This window comes from Taeniopygia guttata, chromosome 2 (genome assembly GCF_048771995.1).
Source record: "Taeniopygia guttata chromosome 2, bTaeGut7.mat, whole genome shotgun sequence".
NCBI lineage: Eukaryota > Metazoa > Chordata > Aves > Passeriformes > Estrildidae > Taeniopygia > Taeniopygia guttata.
Genome location: NC_133026.1, coordinates 145,866,770 through 145,886,300, shown reverse-complemented (window position 1 = coordinate 145,886,300; position 19,531 = coordinate 145,866,770).

The window sequence follows — 19,531 nt, the reverse complement described above, 5'->3', positions numbered from 1 at the left end:
GTGTCACTGGCAGAATTTAGGGGTTTTGAATTAATCAGATTAATCTACTCAACACCTGTGAGAATGTCAATATTGCATTACAGGGAAGACTACAGGGTGACACATCTGGTAACAGCCATGAGAAATGCAAGTGTAATGCAGCTTCACAAATATTTATTGAGGAAGTAAAAATTATTTATGTCAGAATGAAATCTCAGAAACGATATTTCTGGAAAATGTGTGAAAATTCTTTTCAACGTGTTTAATAAATACTAATTGATATTCAGGGAAAATTATTTCTTGGGTAATCAAGTGAATGAAGAGCCTGTATTCCATGTGTAAATGAGAATATTTTGGCTTGATTACCCTTGTATAACAAAAGCTAAGAAGGGATGTGATTGCCATCTATAAATACAGGTGTAGAGGAGGATGTGTGGGAGTGCACAGGAAGGCAGGGAAGACAGAGCTGTGGATGAAACACAACCTTGGCACAATGGCAAATGAAAGCATTGTGTTCAGAAATCAGAACAAAATGCCTAAATCTCAGGGCTGCCACACTTGGGAACAGCCTTTCAGGAAGGATTACAGAAACAAGAAAATTCATTTTCCAAAAATGCCATTATGTGCTGAGATTTCATGGAACACTGCGCTGGCCTCAGTGCTTCAGACAGACCCTTCTGGTCCACAACTCCTTGATTCTTATGACAGATAAAAAAATGATTTTTATAGTGATGGCTCATGAGATTTCACAGAAATCAGTAATGAACAAAGGGTTGAGCAACAGATCCCCATAGAAACAGAACAGCTTGTAGGAAAGATTTATCTGGTGGGAGTTAATGAACTAATTTCTGATGTTATCCTTTGAATTACTTAGGGACATAATACTTTTAAAGTATTTTAAGGGAAGTTGTTTGATTTATTTTGCATTGGATTGTCTGTCTCAGTTTCTACCTGGAACTGGAATGGACTTTTTTATTTATTTAATCAGACTTTGTTGAAAAGGATAAGAGAAAAAGTTACAATGATTTTGTTTGAATGTTTAGTTATTTAAAACTACTCTTCAAGACTTCAGTAGTAAAAATACAACATTTGCATTTCAATGTTATATTGTTTTCTCTCTGTATAACTTGCTCATGCATCATGATAGTATTTTAACCAGTCTATTCTATTTTATTTTTATATTTGTTTTGACCAATTGGCACAGCTTACTTTCTGTTCCATTCAGATCACTATGGTTCTTGAAATTGTCAGGAATTAAAGGAAATTGCAATCTCAGGTCTGCTTAGAACATAATCACTTAGGCTATAAATTATGTCACTAGAGAATAATATTTTAAAATCATCCAGCTAAACCACAGTTCAGATTAAAAAGTAAAAAAATAAAAATTCAAATATAAGAGTTGTGAGATGAGAAGTCAGAGACTCAGGTAATATTGCATCTTGATTTTGGCTGGGATAGAGCTAATTTCTTCCTAGTAGCTGGAAAAGTTTTGTGTTCTGGATTTAGGAAAAAAAATAATGTTGAGCTCGCTCTGATGTTTTGGTTGTTGCTGAGCAGTGCTTTCACTCAGTCAAGGGCTTTTCAACCTCCCATGCCAGCGAGGAGGTTGGGGAGGCAGCAGAAGCTTGGAGGAGACTCAGCCAGGACAGGTGACCCCGGGGACCAAAGGGGTCCCACCTCCCGCTGAACATTAACACAGGGCTGGGGTGGCCACAGGGGACCAGCCCTGCCCAGGGACAGGCTGGGCATTGATCAGCAGGGGCTGAGAAATTGCATCGTGAATCACTCAAATCCTGCAGGTGTTTTATGGGGTTCTGAGTTCTGGCACTGAATAGCAAAGCCTGTTTGGAGTGATAAACACTCTTATTAACAGTATGGGAAATACTTGGGTGTAGAAAAGCAATGTTCCTATTAGCACAGAGTCACATCCACACATTGTGATTTCATAAATAAAGTGTTTCTAATATAGGCAAGTTGTCCTGCCTGGAATAGAGCTGGTATAATAAGCCAATGAAAAAAGAAATATTAATTTGCTATAACGTGTTGAAATTACACGTTAAAAAAACTTACTAATATATAAACATTCATATGGAATCTTAAGCTAAAGCCAAATATCCTGGAAATGTACTTTTACTTGTAATTTTAAGATTAAACACTTCTTATTTGAGATTGCAACTTCAAACTGTCAATGCTTCATGACAAAAAATTTGAATTTATTTCAATACTGTTTGCATGCTTCCTGAAGAGTGTTCCTGAATATCTTTTGCTAGCATATCTGATAATTATCCTAAATTTACAAGTAATTTTTTTGTGTAGTTGAAATAAAATTACATAAGGACTATCATATATAATAATATATATTATATAAAAGCCACATCCCTTTCATTGAAGGATTTCTTGTTTGTAGTTTATTCTTCCTATCACAGTATCATCCATGCTGTTAATTTTGAGTATGAACTCAGCTTCTGCAAATACAGGTTAAAAATGAAATTAAGTGTCAAGTTTTCTAGCTTCATGTACTAATTATGAAAGGGAGGCAAATAATAAAATATAATCATTTTCCTCCTGGTTTTGTCTTCTAGTTTTTTATCAGAACCCTTTACAGTCATCTAGTGGATAATACACACCTGCTGGTTCATCAGCATCTACAGATAATGTCCAGATAAAGCATTTCAAGAAGGGCAGATCCTGAAACCTGTAACTGGGTTAAGATAGCTGAGAAGAGGAATGAGTGGAGTTTCCCAGTGATAATATCTCAGATGTTTTAAAATGCCTTGAATTCTAATTTCTTTAGATTGTATTCTTAACACTGGGAATTTCAACATCTTGATGATACCTCTTCTTTTCGTCACGGTTTTGCTGGATTTTTTTCAGCATGACAAAACAGCCAAAAGAGTGTCCACCAAAAGTCCAGGGCAGCAGTTCTGCTGATCCCTTTCTGACTTCTCTAAGATTCAACAAGTCCATCCTTTCATTGCTGTGCCCAAGGCAGGCTCCAGCTACCACACCACCTGCCACTCATTCTCTGTTCAAACTTGCTGATTTTTTTTTTTTTTTTTCTTTTTCAATCCTCAGTCATTCTCTGAGTCTAAGATTTTTATGGTATTCCTCGACCTATTCACTTCTTCCCAGAGCTCTGCAATGGCACAGAGGAGTTTCCCTTCCTGGGCACAGATCCACACCCTGGAGCCTCCAGCTGGTACCAGCATGTTCCCACTAGTGCTCTTTTTGTTCTTTATTTTATGTTCTTTTTTATAAAATGATTTTTCCATTTGGAGCTTTTATGGCTACTTTTACATCTTGGATAAACAAGAGTCCTTCTTAATATTCTTCCCTTGATTTTCAGTGGTCTTTGTGTCTAAAATAACTCATAGAACCCTCACAAGCTTGTTCAAGATTAAATTTCCTACCTGAATAAAAATGGGACCTTAAAGTACTCTTTATCACCCCTTTTTGTTTCTTCCATCAGCAGCTAAACTGAATTGAAACCAAAAACTTCCATTATAACATTTTCCAAAGTAAATACCTGAAATCTTTTTGGCATCAAGCATATGCCTGCAATTTGTTTATTTTTCCTCCAAGGAAGTATAACTGGCAAGAAAAGCATTTTCATTCCTTTTTATACATTTTCTACTTGTCTGCATAACCAAAAAGAATTGTGCAATGTATTGTGCAGTCTTATCATTACAATTATGATACAGGTTTCTGCAGAGTTTGTTCATGACACCTTAATGGCAGAAATTTCTGCTTGGGCTCTCCACGTTGCTGTTCATTTTTGGTGTCTCTTTATTGCTGTGCTGTTATCTCTGCACTACCACAGCCACACAGCTGGGACCAAACAAAGCAGTTGCCTCAACACCATGTCTGAAATGCAGTGCAATATCCCTGAGAGTGGCAAACACATAATTTTTGGTGCTTAGGTGGTTAAAAGCCTGGAGAAATGCCACGGAAGAGAATGAACAGGATGTGTTGCTTCTCCTGACTTTGGGGGGTTTTAGTGACTTGGCCGTGATCAAAACAAAGCAGTTCCAGTGGTGGGAACAAAGCAGGAAATCTGAGTTCAGATAATTTTGGGCATGAAAAGAGGCTTTTGAGTCAGGATAGGTGTAATAGGGGATGGAAGGGAAGGCTGGCCCATGAAAGGGAGATTTTCCTTGTGGGATTTACATCAGAAAGATGAAGGGGCAACTCCACAAACAAGCATCAGAGAGGAGCAGCAACCAGGAAGGGGCTTATGATCTGGATGCTGATCTGAGCTGAAATCAGAATTGTGCAAGGGGTAGGACAAGACAAATTCTGCTTTAAATTTGTTCTGGAATACGTGTAGGTGCTTTGACCAGATATTACATTTAGATGGATGTAAATAAGATAGCCAGAGCTACATTGTTACTTTTCAGGCCTCTTAATGTGAAGTCTGTTTAGGGTGAATTTTGTGTCCCTACTTAGGAATGACTCTTAATTGTCATAAAAGTTGTGGAGAAGGTTGAACTTTGGGTTTTTTTCACTAGTTCCTAATTTTATTTTTTCAGTAACATTCTAAACAATCTAAGCATATCAAAACAACTTCAGGGTTTTTTTCCCTCATGTCTAATGTACATATTTTTATTTTTGAGCTAATATTAAGCTTAAAAAGAATAATTTTGGATAATAATGTATTCGTTTTCAGCAACTCATATCAGCACTGACTACATTATTTCAAAACTGGAACAGAACAGAATCCAATTTGAACCACTTTTATGCTCCTAACAATGTCTTTGCAGCAAAAGAAAACAAGATGATAAAGGATTCAAAGGCTGACAGTTCATAGATACAAATACCTGAATCTGTTTGACCAAAACATGTGTCTGAGAAAACTATTTGTTCTTGATATATGAGATGAATATTCCTGACCCCAGGAAATTGAGGGATGGGAATCAGATGGTTATGATTAATGTTATGCGAACTATTTTACAAGTAAAGCTAGTGCAGTGGAAATTGCTTTCCTTGCAGATGGGCTGGGAGACTTTATGACAAATCATTTTCTTTTTTGCCTTACTGTGAAGTCTTGCATATTTCTTTATCAGAATGAAAAATATACAATCAAAAAAACAAACAAAACTCAACTCTGCTGTCCTTTCCGCGCCCAAATCTGAATTATTTTCTTTTTTTGCAAAAGCAAAATTGTATGACTCACCACAGAGGGAAATAGATTAAATTAAAATTAAATTTGATGCTTAATGTAATTTCACTTTCTTCACTTTAATGATGGCATAAAACAATCAGAAAAAGGCTCTAAAAATATGGAATGTATCTGAAGCTTGCATGTTCTTATGAGATCTTTCTTTCTTAAAAAAGAGCATTTTTATGTTGATAGACAGGGTTCCTCAGTAGGGTGACTGAATGGGCAGTTGTGTAAATACTTTCAGATGTCTGAACCTCCAAACATTTGATTAGTGTCAATTCATGCAATGAAAAAAATGCTTCTTCATCTTCTACTGCTACAAAATATGTCTCTAGAACCCATAATCCAGAAAAAAACCTTGCCCCTCCATCTTAATTACAAGGTTCTTTCTTTAGGAAAAAAAGAGAGAATCAAAACAATACACAAGCCAGAAGAGAACACCTGGTGCAATGAAAGGATGAGATCACTTTAGAGTGTTTTCTACAGATCTCCAGAGTGATGTTTTTATACTGTGTGAATTTGTTGTAGAAATACTGTTTCTGTTAAAAGCAAATATTTGTGTCTGCCTCAAATTTTTATTCAATGTGAAATCATATACCTCCCTCATTGTCTGTGTTATGCTTTTACAGCTGAAAAGAGCTGTGGGAAATGCCTACTGATTTGTTGCACAATTTCTTCTTGCATTTCTACTTCATCATATTTATATAATACATAACCTGTCTGTGAATTCCTTCTTGGGACATTGTAGGACTCCTACATCAGTTTTCTCTTTCAACCCCAGAGCAAAATTCATCAGAATATTAAGCAAAAAACTCAGACTTTCAAGTAAATCCATTTTCAAAGGATGTCTGTAGAGAATACTTACATAAAAAATGAAGGTCATGTTTTCAGGTGGTTCAAATCACAGTAGGTCTATTTAATGTTGCAGCTGTATTAATTTTCAGTAGCTGGGAATTTTAGAAATATACACTCTTGCCTATAGAACACCAATATTTTTTTTTCACTGAACCAAAGCTAGTCCTGATACTGTAAGACTGTTTCCAGTAGAAACTGCAAATTTCTGAATTGCTCAAGGATATTATCTGTTTGACTGGCTTATTCCAACAGGACAATTCTAAAGTAAATTGAGTGAAAATTCACAATCAGCTTGGTGTGAAAAACCCCATAAATCCCAAAACTATTGTAAATCCAGACAATTCCTTCCCCAGTGGTCAAAGAGGAGCAGTCACTGGCATGGCTTATCTTCCTACTCTTGCCTCATGTACATGAGTGTGACACTGAAAAGAAGTTGGAATAATGATGTAAACAGATCAGAGGTGATTATGAGCATGGCCAACATTTTGTCAATCGCCACTAAGTTCCACATTGAGTCTTTTATTGAAATTCACAGATACTTCACTGATGGCTGAAGTCACTGTACAAACTCAGTAGCTATTGGATTTTCAGAGGGTCTGATCTTCTGCTCAGTAATTTGGGACATTCAGTGCCTCTAATCACTTTTATTCTAAATTATTTTCTCATGATCACAAATGCTGGGGCAGATAATGAATCATGAACTTACAAGCCCTCAGATGCTGTGAGTGTAGAACTCCATTTGCTCTTAGTGAAGCACAATTTTTCTTGCTCACATGATGGCAGAATTCAAATGAAGGTGCGAGAAGAGAAAGAGAAAAAAATTAATCAAGATAATAAGAGTAAGAATACAGAAACTTTAGAAAGTGATGGTCCTTGAGACTTTCAATGTGTTTACTTCTAAGCACCAGAGTTTTGTTTCTTCTTAGGAGGTACAGAAGAACAGAGCAATAACTTCACTGGGTCAAATTCTGTTGGGGATAATATTTGCCTCTTCCACAGCTGCAAGTAAATGCATCAATTATCTAAAGTGTTTTAATGGACTAGTCAAAACTGAATGCAGTTGATAATAACAATAAAGCCAAAAGCTTTCTGCCTAGTTAATGTCTAGGCAGATACATTAGGCTGCTGAAAAACAAGTGAGAGAAGGAAAAACAAAAACTTAAACATTGAGCATCCTCAAACAATATGCTTATTGCTTATTAATTATAATGAAGTAGTACTACTGATTATTTTATTAGGGAACATTAGGAATTAAAATTTCATAAACAGAAGCTTTAGAATACATCCCTCAGCTACAAACTTTTCTATACTTGAGAAAATAATAAAAAAAAAATTCTTTCAGGGCTGAAAAATATGGCAGTCTTCTGGAAAAAAGGAGTATTTAAAATCTGTCCTCTGTCTATATCATAATTTCAGTATATGTAGCTTCTTGTTCAATATGAGGTGATGACTCTGGACCATACAAGATATAAAATTCAAAGAGGTTCTAAATTAAAATTATAGCTTTTTATTCAAGACAGAGTGGTATTTGTAGTGGGGGTTCCCTAAGTGCATTTGATAGAAGCTCAATTTTTGTTGCTATAGAGAGGCTTTGTTGCATGTTAATTTCCTTATAGAATCAGCTATGAAATTAGATTTCTTTTTTTTCTTCTTCTTGACTCTGACTTTCACCCCTGGGTACTTTTTGAGAAACAAAACATGACTTTTTTATTCTTTGGTCACTTGTGTCATTTTACTTTTGAGTTTAACCATAGTGGAACATGCATTTCTTTGGAAAGATAAGGTACAAATTTTGATTTTCTGGACAACAGAAGAATAATGTTATTGCATACAAATAATTTCTTTCTGAAAAAAAAAAAGATGTAGGAAACAATTATTTTCCAATTGCCCTTAATAATGATGAACCATTGTGTTTATCAGTCTTAATAAAACAGCACAAACATCTCACCATTTAGAGGCCTTGTATTATTAACCCCCCAGGAGACCTGTTCTATAAAAGAACATTAAGAGAAAATGACCTTTTGCCAAAGAGATAAGGAACTGATACTCTGACAGTAAATATAATATGAAGACATAAACAGAAAATTAATTAGAGATGAGCTAAACTAAGCAAGAGATCAAATATTTTGATTAAATTGGAAACCGGCAAAGAGTTTCCAAATTCAGCTGCTGGAAATGATTAGAATTTGTTATTTAATTTTCTTTGCTGTAGTATCCAATCAAACTTGATATATTTTCATATTCATGGTATGATTTTGAAATAATCAGTACCATGTTTATGCAAATATAGCTCAATTAATATGATTTCTCCAAACAGAGATTAAAAACAGCTACTAATGAGGTTTGCAATTCCTGTATTTAATTTAAACATCTATAGGAATTCAAAACACAACCCAGAAGCAGGGCCTCCATATTTAAGAGAAGAGTTTTAGAAGTGTTAGAATGAGAAATTTGTTGGAAACTGTGGGCAAGATGTGGAATAGGAAGCACATGATGTGTAACCCTGCGGGGATTTTGATTTCAGGAGAGATAACTCTGTTCAGACCTTTGAAATCAGTCTTCAAAGTAGAGGTCTACAAGTGTTCCCTGGGAGAAATGAACCACGTTAACTCCTGAAAATGCAAACATGGAAAGAAGAGTTCCTGGTGCTGATAACTGCTAAACAGAGGGGGAATTAAGTTTCTCCCTAAACTGGGCACTCTTTCAATAGCTGGCTATTAAAAAAAATAATTTTTTTTTTTGATGGATTTAAGAGACATAAGCCATTTCTAACTGCTGACTTGTTTTATTTCTAATCAGTTCCAAATGTGCCTGCATGGCTGAAAATGGTCAGGCCATTTTGATTAATCCTTGAGCATTGCATTTTATTTTGTTATTTAAAGATTATAAACCTGTGGACACAGAAAAACAACTCTTTTTGGACATTGAGACAAATTTATATCTAATTGAAGGCTCTAAAAGGGGTATAGGATGGGCTACCTATCACAGTGAAGATTTCTCCATGTAAAATGAACCTTTGGTACCAAATGACTTCAAACAGATTAGCTTCATGCTGTCTTTTAAGATAGAAAGCTATCATTTACAAACATATAATTTTTGGTCTTTAAGTTCATTTCTGGATCTTCATCTAATCTATTCTGATAAACTGGCTTTAACAGAAAGAAAGCCTCTGTTTTGTTTTCCAAACACTCCCTATCCTCTGGAATTTCTTCCACTGATCAAGAACAACTGCACAATTTCAGTCCATCAAAACACATGTTCAGTGGGTAACTCAATTGTGCTCTACTCACAGTCCTTTAAAATCTGGAAATGTAGCAGTCCAGGAGGAGTTACTCAACAAATACATTTTACCTTTAAATTGCATGTTATCTGTGTTGTACATATTAGTATAGAGAAATAAATTTGCAGCTTGATGTATGAAGAACATTTTTCTAGAATGATATTTACTCAGGTTAGTCTAAATTCAGTAGAAATAATTTCTGCATGCTATCAAAAAAAGAGCAGTCTCGTTGTTAGGTAAGGGTAGGCTGAGAAAAGAACCCCAAAAAACAGGTGCTAAAAAATTAATTATTTTTTCTATACTTATAAAAATTGTTTTGTGTCTACAGCATCAAATTCTAATGAGCTATTGGCAATTATTCTCAAGCAATTAGACTCATACAATGATTTGGGTTGGAATGGACCTTGACGATCACATAGTTTTACCCCCACTGCCATGGGCAGGAATGATATCCAGCGAATAACGTTTCCTCAGTTTTTCTGTGCAGCCCACGGCACATTTGGCTTTCTGGGCTGCAGGTGCAAACTGCCAGATCATGTCCAGCTTTTCATCCACTAACACCCCAAGTCGTTCTCCTCAGGGCTGCTCTCACTCCATTCTCTGCCCCTCTGTTTGTGTTTGGAACTGCACAAACCAGGTGCAGACCTTGTTCTTGGCCTTGTTGAACCCCACAAGGCTCACACATCCCCTCCTCTCCAGCCTGCCCAGGTCCCTCGGGATGCAATCCCTTTCCTCCAGAATGTCAACTGCACCACACAGCTCGGTGCCATCCATGAAACTGCTGAGGATTCACTCAATCCCACTGTCCATGTCATCAAAAAAGATGTTAAACAGCAGTTGTCCTTGAATGTGTCACATCCACAGCATTTAATTTAAATTATTGCCTCCATAGCCAACACAACAGCCCCTTGTGCTGGATATACCACGGTATTGGCGGAAAGAATGGTAGTGTAAGGCCATTTATGTTCACAAATCCCTGGATCGAGAGCTGGGAACTCAACAGAACACTTTTGACTAAGTATCTCATACAACTTAGCCCAGATATTTCAGAAGTTGCTGTGGAATTTATCACACATAGCTCTGAGGTTTTCAGTATCTGCACATTTGTCCAAGTATGTCTTAAAATCCTTATGGTAAATTAGAGAAGCAAATTTCATGAGGTGGTTATCTCTACATAAAATATTTACTTGTGAATAAGGTTAAAAAAATTGATGGAAGCTTCTTGCTCTGGGTGAAGGTCTGAGGCCCAGAGGCAGGCTGTTTATCTGCAGATTCTGCCTAACTAATCAATGTTGGATAGCTCTTTCCAACTAACACGGAAAGCAGTTGCAGCACAAGTGCATAATGAAATTATGTCACATAGGAATATGAAAAGATGAATTTCATACTTCTGAATCTAAGTACTTGAGTTTTTCTAATTTGTTTGGTAGGTTTCCTTCCATATGAATTCCCTAAGGTAACAGCAGGAATCTCCACCTGAATCTTTTAATTACCATGTGAATTTGAAACTTAGATTCAGTGTTTTAATCATTGCAGAATTTTTCAGTATTTTTTACATTTTGATAGAACACTTACAGATTATGAAGATTCAAATAGGGATAGAGAATTCATTTAAACATTATTTTATTTGCAATCTCCATAAAGTTACCATAAATTCCTGATGATCTCTTTTGAGCCAGTGTGGGAATTCTGTGGTTATAAAGTGTTGAGTTACCTTTTTTATTTTCATGTTTTAGACATTCATTTTACTGCTGTCTCATATTTTCAGCATACATACACTACTGGGCTCAAAGAAATGAAGACATGTCCAGCAACTCTGTATTTCTGCCTGCAAACTAACTCAGCAGACATTCTTCTTTTTCCTAGATTGAACAAATCTTGGGGGTAAATGAGAAAGGAACTGTTCAATTTAAATCTTTTCACATTGAAATTAAATAAGTTACTCCTGTTTTTTTGTTGGGTTTTTTTGTTTGTTTGTTTGTTTTTTTGGTTTTTTTTTTCCCACTTATCAACACATCAGACCCAGTGATTGTTTCTATAACAGGCAGACAAACATGACAATCAGAGAACAATATAATTTTGGACATACAGGTATGAAACTTCACATTATTTAATGGAGGAATGACAATGTGGCACAGGCTATGCAGTCCTGTATTCAGGAGGGGATAATACACAATGCACTCCATAAGTAAAATTAATGATGACCCTCTTGGAAGGTGTCTACATTGAAATGCCACGAGTTTCAGAGTTAAAGAAATACCATCTATGAAATTCCAACCTTATTTTAAGCCAACGTTAGAATCTCCTTTAAAATTTGTATTTTTTCCCAAAACATCTGGCATAGATCTGCATCCCATCATCTTATAAGGATGAAGCAACTAAAAGAAAACAGCTGAGTGTCCTTTGCAGAATAGAGAATGTCCTTTGGTTACGGCATTGCAGGAGGTGATTTTGTTACTCTACTTGTAAGGGATAAGCACCAACAGGGAATATAAAATTATCATACATTTTATTCACTCTTGTTGTCTCACTCTCTTTGAGATGTGTTTTTAGGATGGGAACAAGCCTGAGGTGAAAACCAAAAAAGAAATAATAACGCTAAAATATTGATGCTGAATTTACTCAACATTTTCTTTTCCACATTTCATCCTGTAGAACATGACTCTTCCTCTGAAGTGGTAACAACAGAAAGTCACTCTCTACCTGCATTTTTGTAAGTGGTGTCTGTGTTTATAAGTAGTTCCAGATGTAGAGTATCTACTGGCAACCACCTAGCAGGAGAGAGGAAGCCACCAAGAAGTTTGTGTTTGGAAGTTTCCCAAGGACTGGCAGTCCTTGCGACCACAGCTCCTGTTTAATCTGCAAGAATGGACAAAATCAGCACACCGAGAGCCTGCTCAATCTGTACAGGGCACAGCTGGGCTGTGGAGCTCAGACTGCACCCAAAGGGGAGGCAGATGTGGGTGAAGCCTACGGAGATTCAGTGACAAATGTGGGGAACAGGAGCACTGCAGGACACTTTCTGAAAGGTGAACAAGTAGCTGCCGGCAAATCAGCACAATCCACCCTTTCTGAGGGCAGTTTCTGTTGTCAAATCGTGTCTGACATTGCTGAGACTGCACTTGGGCTCCCCTCCAAATGGATAACTGCAAGTAAAAGAATGTGGGTGTGCTACTGAGCGCCATGAGCAAGTGAGAGGATGTGCTGTGTGACTACTTAGCTTTTATTAGTAACAGCTAAGCTCTATTCATACTGCCTCAGTGAAGGAGAACCTTAGGTTTCTATGTGAGGAACAGGAAATTTACAGCAATCTCCTCACTAAAGACAGACAAGAGATAGTAGAAGTGGGTGAGGCACCATGCAGGATGACAGGAATTGGGTTGTAAATGAAAATCTCCCCAACGGCCATGTATGCAATAGTTGATAGAAAACTTAATATAAGAAAAGTCTATAGCTCAATATACATCACTTTGTGGGGTGATCTGGGTAGAAAATCCTAAAAAGGAATGCACAAGCAAGCTTTATCTGGACTGCCTTTCTCTTGGACAGGGACTAGGAGTGGCAGGCACAAAATTTTTATTTATTTGTCCAGATCCAGACTAATATGCAGATTTGTGAATTCCAACTTAATCTACAACATCAAAAGTGTTCCCTGAATACAAAATAAAATGTATATATGTGTACTTTGATCACAATCTTGATTGAAGAACTTTCTTCCCTCCATAACTGTCCTTAATTTCATATTTTTTTAATTAATAGAGTTGTGGACTGTAAATGGAATAACAAATTTATGTGAATGGTAAAAAAAAATCCAGGACCCTTCCATCCACAAAAGTTCAGTGCTCCCAACAATAAGATGAGAATTAAATCACAGAATCATAGAATTGTTAAGGCTGAAAAAAACTCTAAATCATTGATTCCAAGCACTATGTGAATCTTGACTGTAATTTATTACTGATTAATGCTGTCCTAACGCCCTAAGAGAGAATATGAGCAATAAAGTAAATGTTACCATTTTCGGCATTCTTTTTTTGACTCTTTCTATTTTGTAAGTATTACTTATTTTACAAAATATTCATTTTTTAAAGTCTAGCCTGTTTTGATTTTGTTTTGGTGAAAAGCTGAGCTGGGAGTGATCATCTGATGGAAAGCTTGTACAAGAGTATCAATAAACAATAAACCAGACTTTTTGACATTCTTGGTAGAAACCCAAGATACAATTCATAACTGGAGAAGCTGCTGTGCACAGTTTGATGCTTACATGACCCAACAATGACTCAGACTCAGTCAGTAATGGAGGCTGGCAGAGTTTGGAAGATGGCAATAGGAATTCAGTGTAATAGGACGTGCTGATGGCAGCTTGCTGCAAAATTACATGCCCTGGTGCCTGCATTGATGTGGTCCAAGAAGCAAATTCAAAGGCACAACACCCAGATCTGAACTGATACAGTCACTTGGTAGTGTTATAGGTGTTTGGCTCAAGGCTGTTTGCTATTCACTGGAAGGAATTCAACATCTGTTAGAATGATCTTGCATTTAACTAGTAGAAAAATGCCTCAGCTGCTAGAAGAATGAAACTTTTCAAACATGCTGTTATGAATCAGTATTGTTGCTGCACTAGCTGGGCATTTAGAATTCTCTGGTGTGTGCATTACTGGCATCCTTATTGTGATTACCAGTGTCCACTTGGCTCATTTATTTGAGGACATAAATGTGTATGCTTATGCTGACTACTCACTGAGCATACAGGAATATATCAGTGCATAAAATTTGGCCAATCATTTTTATAAAATTAAAAGATCGTTTCAAAATGGCTGACTCTTGTCACCAAACTATAATTTAAAATAAAAAGAAAAGAAAAAAGGCTATTTCATGTAATTTGAAAAATCCACTGGTCAGAAGCTTCCCAAACTATGAAGTACATGCTTTAGCCAGGCTTTTATACTGTGCCCATGTGTTTGAGGATTGACTGTGGCTCAGAGGCAGGATGACTAACAGGGCTCACTACACGGTTTCCATCCCCAGGTGCCTGTTCCACAGCAGGAACAGCTCTGTTGTCCATGTACAGACTCTGATTCACTGCATGTTACAGCTGCTGCAGTAGGAAAATCAATGCCATGTAGACTTTTTCCAGTTTGTACAGTACAGAACTGGAGGTGTTCCTTCACAAAGAGCTTAGAAGCCCCTACAGAAAAGCAGAACCATGTGAGAAAAGGTTTGGATGCATAGTTGTGTGGCCCATGTTGCTTGGCTGTGATCAGTCAAGTGTATATTGAATCAAATTTCTTACAGGAGCATGAAATCCAAATCTATTTGTGTTCTTTATTCTCAAAAAAAACCTGAGACTGCCACCACTACCACCACCACTACCATAACCAAAGTACTCCCCCACTCCTTTTCCATAATAATTATTTGCTAATTTTGCCCTTAAGATGGAAATTAGTAATTTAAATTTGATATCTTAGACAATAAAGAGTTCTCAGTCCTTCAGCTTTTGAGTTCTACTGAAGTTGTTTGTAGATCTCTTTGGAAAGAAGATCAGGGAAAGACAAAAAGTTATTAAATATTAATTGTTACTAGTATTATAGACCTTCGTCATGGTATATTTGGGTCAAAATGTGATCAAGCTGAATTCCTGCTGTATTCCTTCGTCTTGCTGGGTTCTAAGTCACCATGTTTTGGGAAACAGAAGTTTAATTCTTGCACAGTCTCACTTCTTACCAGTCTAGAATGAATATGTAACTTGGCTCTTTCCGGTGAAATACTGGAGGGATTTAGGACGAGGAAAGTAAAAGGGTTGAGTTCTTAATGGATAAAAAATACAGAGTATACTGTTGTCATGATTGGAAGGGTTACCTGCTCTATGGGTGTGCAGAGACTGTGATGACAGGTTTTTTTAGGATTGCAAAGTTCATGAAAACAAGAAGGCTTTTCTCCTTTAAATTACTATAGTTTACCACAAATTACCACAAACACAAAAAATCACCATTAGCAAGTATAACAATAAAGCAGATTAATATATCTTTCTCAAACTGTTAGCAATCAATCATTTACTACTATGTCAGTAATATATTGCAGAAACATTATTTTTTGAATTAGGTCACCTTCATGGCTGCTTACATCAACTGCTGCATAAAAAGCAAATGTGACCAAGTAAGGGAACCCCCAGAACTTTTAATACTATTTTATTTTCAAAATGGAGGAGAATAAGAAAAGTCTTTCTTCATAAGCAAAGGTCAAAGTCGGTGTTTTTATGAGCTAAGACCCCTTAGAGCAAACAAAGAAACATTCCCTGTGCCCTAGGTTCCAAAAGAAGAGGAAATTTTCTCTGAATGTAAGAATCCTATAGCTGCAGTTAATGCAATCTTTTAAGAAACCCATAAATTGTTGATGATGATTTCTTTTTCTGAAAATGCTAACAGCTAACCTGTCCATCAAAAGGACATAAACTGTGAGAACAATATTTCTGACCAGGATCTCTGAAGTGGACAACAAGGAATATTGACAGTTCAGGAGTGTTTTAACATAATCACCCCCCAAAAACTAATTATGTGGAATAAATGAGGAAGAGATCTCCTCACTGTCCTTTTTATTAATCTTAGATTTCTATTCACACTTTTCTGTTCATAACCCTGAGGAAGCATATCAATGTTCAAAACACCAGCACTAATATAAAATTTTAAAAGAAAATCAAGGTTGATAAGGAAAAATAAAAAATTATACTCAATAAATTTTATAGCATTATCCATCATACTATCAATTATTAAGAATATTTAATCTTCCTGATTTTTACATGTTCCTGTGTGCAAAAGACAGTAGATTCTGCAAGCTACCTGTTCTCCTAGATTAAGAAAAAAAAAAAAATAATACTGGACAATCTGCTCTTGTTGCCTTCTTGAAGCCAAATAAGAAATTGGAAGACCTGAGAGCAAAGCTACATCCAAAACTCAGAGATGTAATGGCAAAAGAGAAAAATGGGGAGAGTGAGGGAAGAAAAGCTTCAAATAATTTTTTTTTTATTTTTGAAGTCAAAGGAATTTTTATCATTCAACTGGCTGCACGTAAATACAGAAATTCAGTTTATAAAATTTTATATTTCAATGAAAACACAAACCCAGGACCATCTATCTGTTTCCCTAACTACAGACAGGGGGATTGACAGTGTGTTCAGAATGAACATTTGGTATATATCTTCTACTACAATTTTATTTTGGTATTCTTCATATGTGAGGTATCTGAGCATGAAAACTGTTGACAGAAAAAATAGGGTAGCAACTGTAGACAAACCAAAAGAAAGATAAGACACAGAAACACAACAACAACTGATATATCCATTGCTGATTGTGATGGTAGGATCTGAAAAACAGATAACACAGTGGCCCACAGTGATGTAAGGGATGTGCCAGGCCAGTGTGATATCTAGAGGATGCACTGTGCAAGAACATTAAAATAGAGAGCTCTGAATATCCCACATCATCTTTTAGGCCTTTTTCACTATTCTTTGAGCTTCCTCTCATTAATTAGGTAAACTTACTCATTGTACACATCTTTTATTTTCCAAGGCAGATGTGTTTCTGCCTGAAGTTATATATTTATGTACAACAAAAAAACCTGAAAATATCTTTCTTGCTTTCTGTGAAACAATTTAATTGGTACCAAGAAGGGTTATAAACAGCAAGAAATGGAAAGTTCAGGTGAGGTTAAATGGTAGTGTCATTTTTGTCAAGTAAAATATTATTTGGATTATCTTGCAACAGGCTCATGATTCAAAGAAAAATGTTTTATACATGAAAAGTAACATTTAGCTATAGGTCAGGTGCCAAACTGACAAATTTAAGGTGCTGTCTCTACTCTGAGGTTTATATGACATTTTTATCTTCTCTGAGTGTTCAAATTTCGATTACTCGATTAGATGTGGTCTTGTGTCCCAGAATTTGACTTTTGTATTCTTAAATTTCCTCTGTCTCTGTAAAACCAAGGTTTGGTCCTCATTGGATTTGTACTTGCTGCACTTATATTATTTCCAAATTGACTGGTAATTCTTTGTAACTCCTCAAATATAACAGCAAGACCTGCCAACAGAAGCCTAGTAGTATTCCCAGTGTAGATATTTGCCTTCTGGATTAATCCCTGAGTGACTTCATTCAATCCCAAAACTCAGCTTTCTTAGAACAAGAGATTGAACTAGAGACTGCCTGAGATCTTTCCAGCCCCAATTATTTCACAGTCACAAGGGTTCCTGTGTCTGTGTCCAAGCACCCTTTCTAAATGATTTAAAATGAAGTACCTGCAGGAGGAAGAAAAAAGTGTCCACAGACAATAGATTAAATATCCAGATTAAGTATTTGTCTGTGTTATGGAAACTCATATTTATATCATGTGGCTATTTTAAAAGGGTGTGTATAGCCATAGCCTACTCGAAATAAAATCTGCCCATGTGTACCTGGGACACACAGCACACAGACCTGTTTTGGGAACAGGAATTTACCTTTTTTTCTCAAGGAACTATAATTTTAATTTGACAGCACCCATAGTCTATATAAAATCTTTTTTGTTCTTGCAACAGAAGTGGCATTTGCAGCACACTCAACACTGACCAAAACTTTCCCTTTTAAGTATAAACCTTTTCTCAAACTCCATCCAAAAAGGGTGAAGTCTTTTTGGATATGATGTGGTCATATCCTTTATAATCTGTTACTATCCCATTTTAGGCCTCCACAGGAAGTCCATTTACTTATTCTGCAATATTACTTAGCTAACCTATTTTTGAAGCACATGCATCCTTTCCGTCTTCTTTGTAGACACAGCTGCATAAACAAGTTCAACAATGTCAGAAAAAGAACTAATATTTAATAGTTAAAAAATATTAATTACAGAAGTTAGCCCGCAATTTTAATTCAACATAAATTTTACAGTTTCAAGCAAAGAAAAATAAATTTTAGACAATCATAAACTCTGGTAGAAGTAACAGAATAAGAAAAGGATGAATATGGGCAGCTTCATGGTCAAACTGCTAAGTCACAGGGTAAAGGTCTGATGGCAAATATTTCTGGTGAAAGTGGAAGTAATACAGATCATTAAGCTGATCAGACAAAATTATGAGCCACAAGATTATGGAACCTGCAAAAGGGAAAGCAGCAGCTCTGCCCGGGAGAGGTCCCTGAGGAACCGGTCTGGGCTCCAGCAGCTGGGCAGGAGGAACCAGAGGTAGAGGAGGTAGCCACTCTTCTTATTCCCACTGTTCTAAAAAGCTAAGCAAAACAACCAAAAAATGGTGTAAATTCAAAGCTGAGTAATTAAGGTTGAAGTGGATGTTTATCAGTCTTGTGGAGTGCTGGTTAAGTGTTATAAATGGAGGAATGTGGAGTTATGAGTTCACACATTCACTGTCTGGCACAGTCTTTTCCACATTGCTCAAGAGTATTGACTGCACAGAACTATTTTTCAGCTCTTTTCCTCAAGTTTCTGAGAGACATTACTCTTTTCAGATAAAAGGTTCTCTAAAATAATCTGTAATACTTGCACTCAGCTGACAGGCAGGGTGGTAAGATTCAGTAAATGTGACTGTGAAAGAAAGGATATGGCCACTGAATTTTTTTTTTTTTTCAACTTGGGACTATTTTGTTCATGTATTTATTCTTTCTTTTGTGGAAGTAAAATAAGTAATGTACATGTGAGAATTTCCAGCAATATCTGGCAACAGTGTTTCCAAATCAACTGTAGTAAAACAGCCTAAGAAGAGGATGTTGGAAAATTTTCTGCTGCATTTATGTGTGAGTTAGAGCCCAAACCCCTAGGGCATACCATTAATACATACAGGAGAGAGACTGGTTGATCTGATTAATTCACCATAGAAATTTCAGATTTGCAATGGATGATGGTGAATTTTTGTCATCTTCTTTCCTACTTAATAATTTCTATATTGTCATTTAGGCCAGCAGTATGGAAGACAGGAATGCTCTGATTTATCTCAAAAATAAAGTCGTGAGACAGTCAAAATAAATAATGGAGAATTTGAAGACAATCTGTTTGAGGGACAAGTATGACATTTCTTCCAAGATTTTTTATTAGAACTAGAGACAATAAAAATGCCATTTTATCTGGGGCATTGGTCTGGTTTTTCCACCTGTCCACTGTGCCTACAAGTCTATTTAGGTGTTATAGTGGGCATAGAAAACAGGTAGTGCTCTAAGGGTTGTGCAGATTATAGAATGTTTTATAAATTTTTTTTTACTGGACACCGATATTTTTTCATT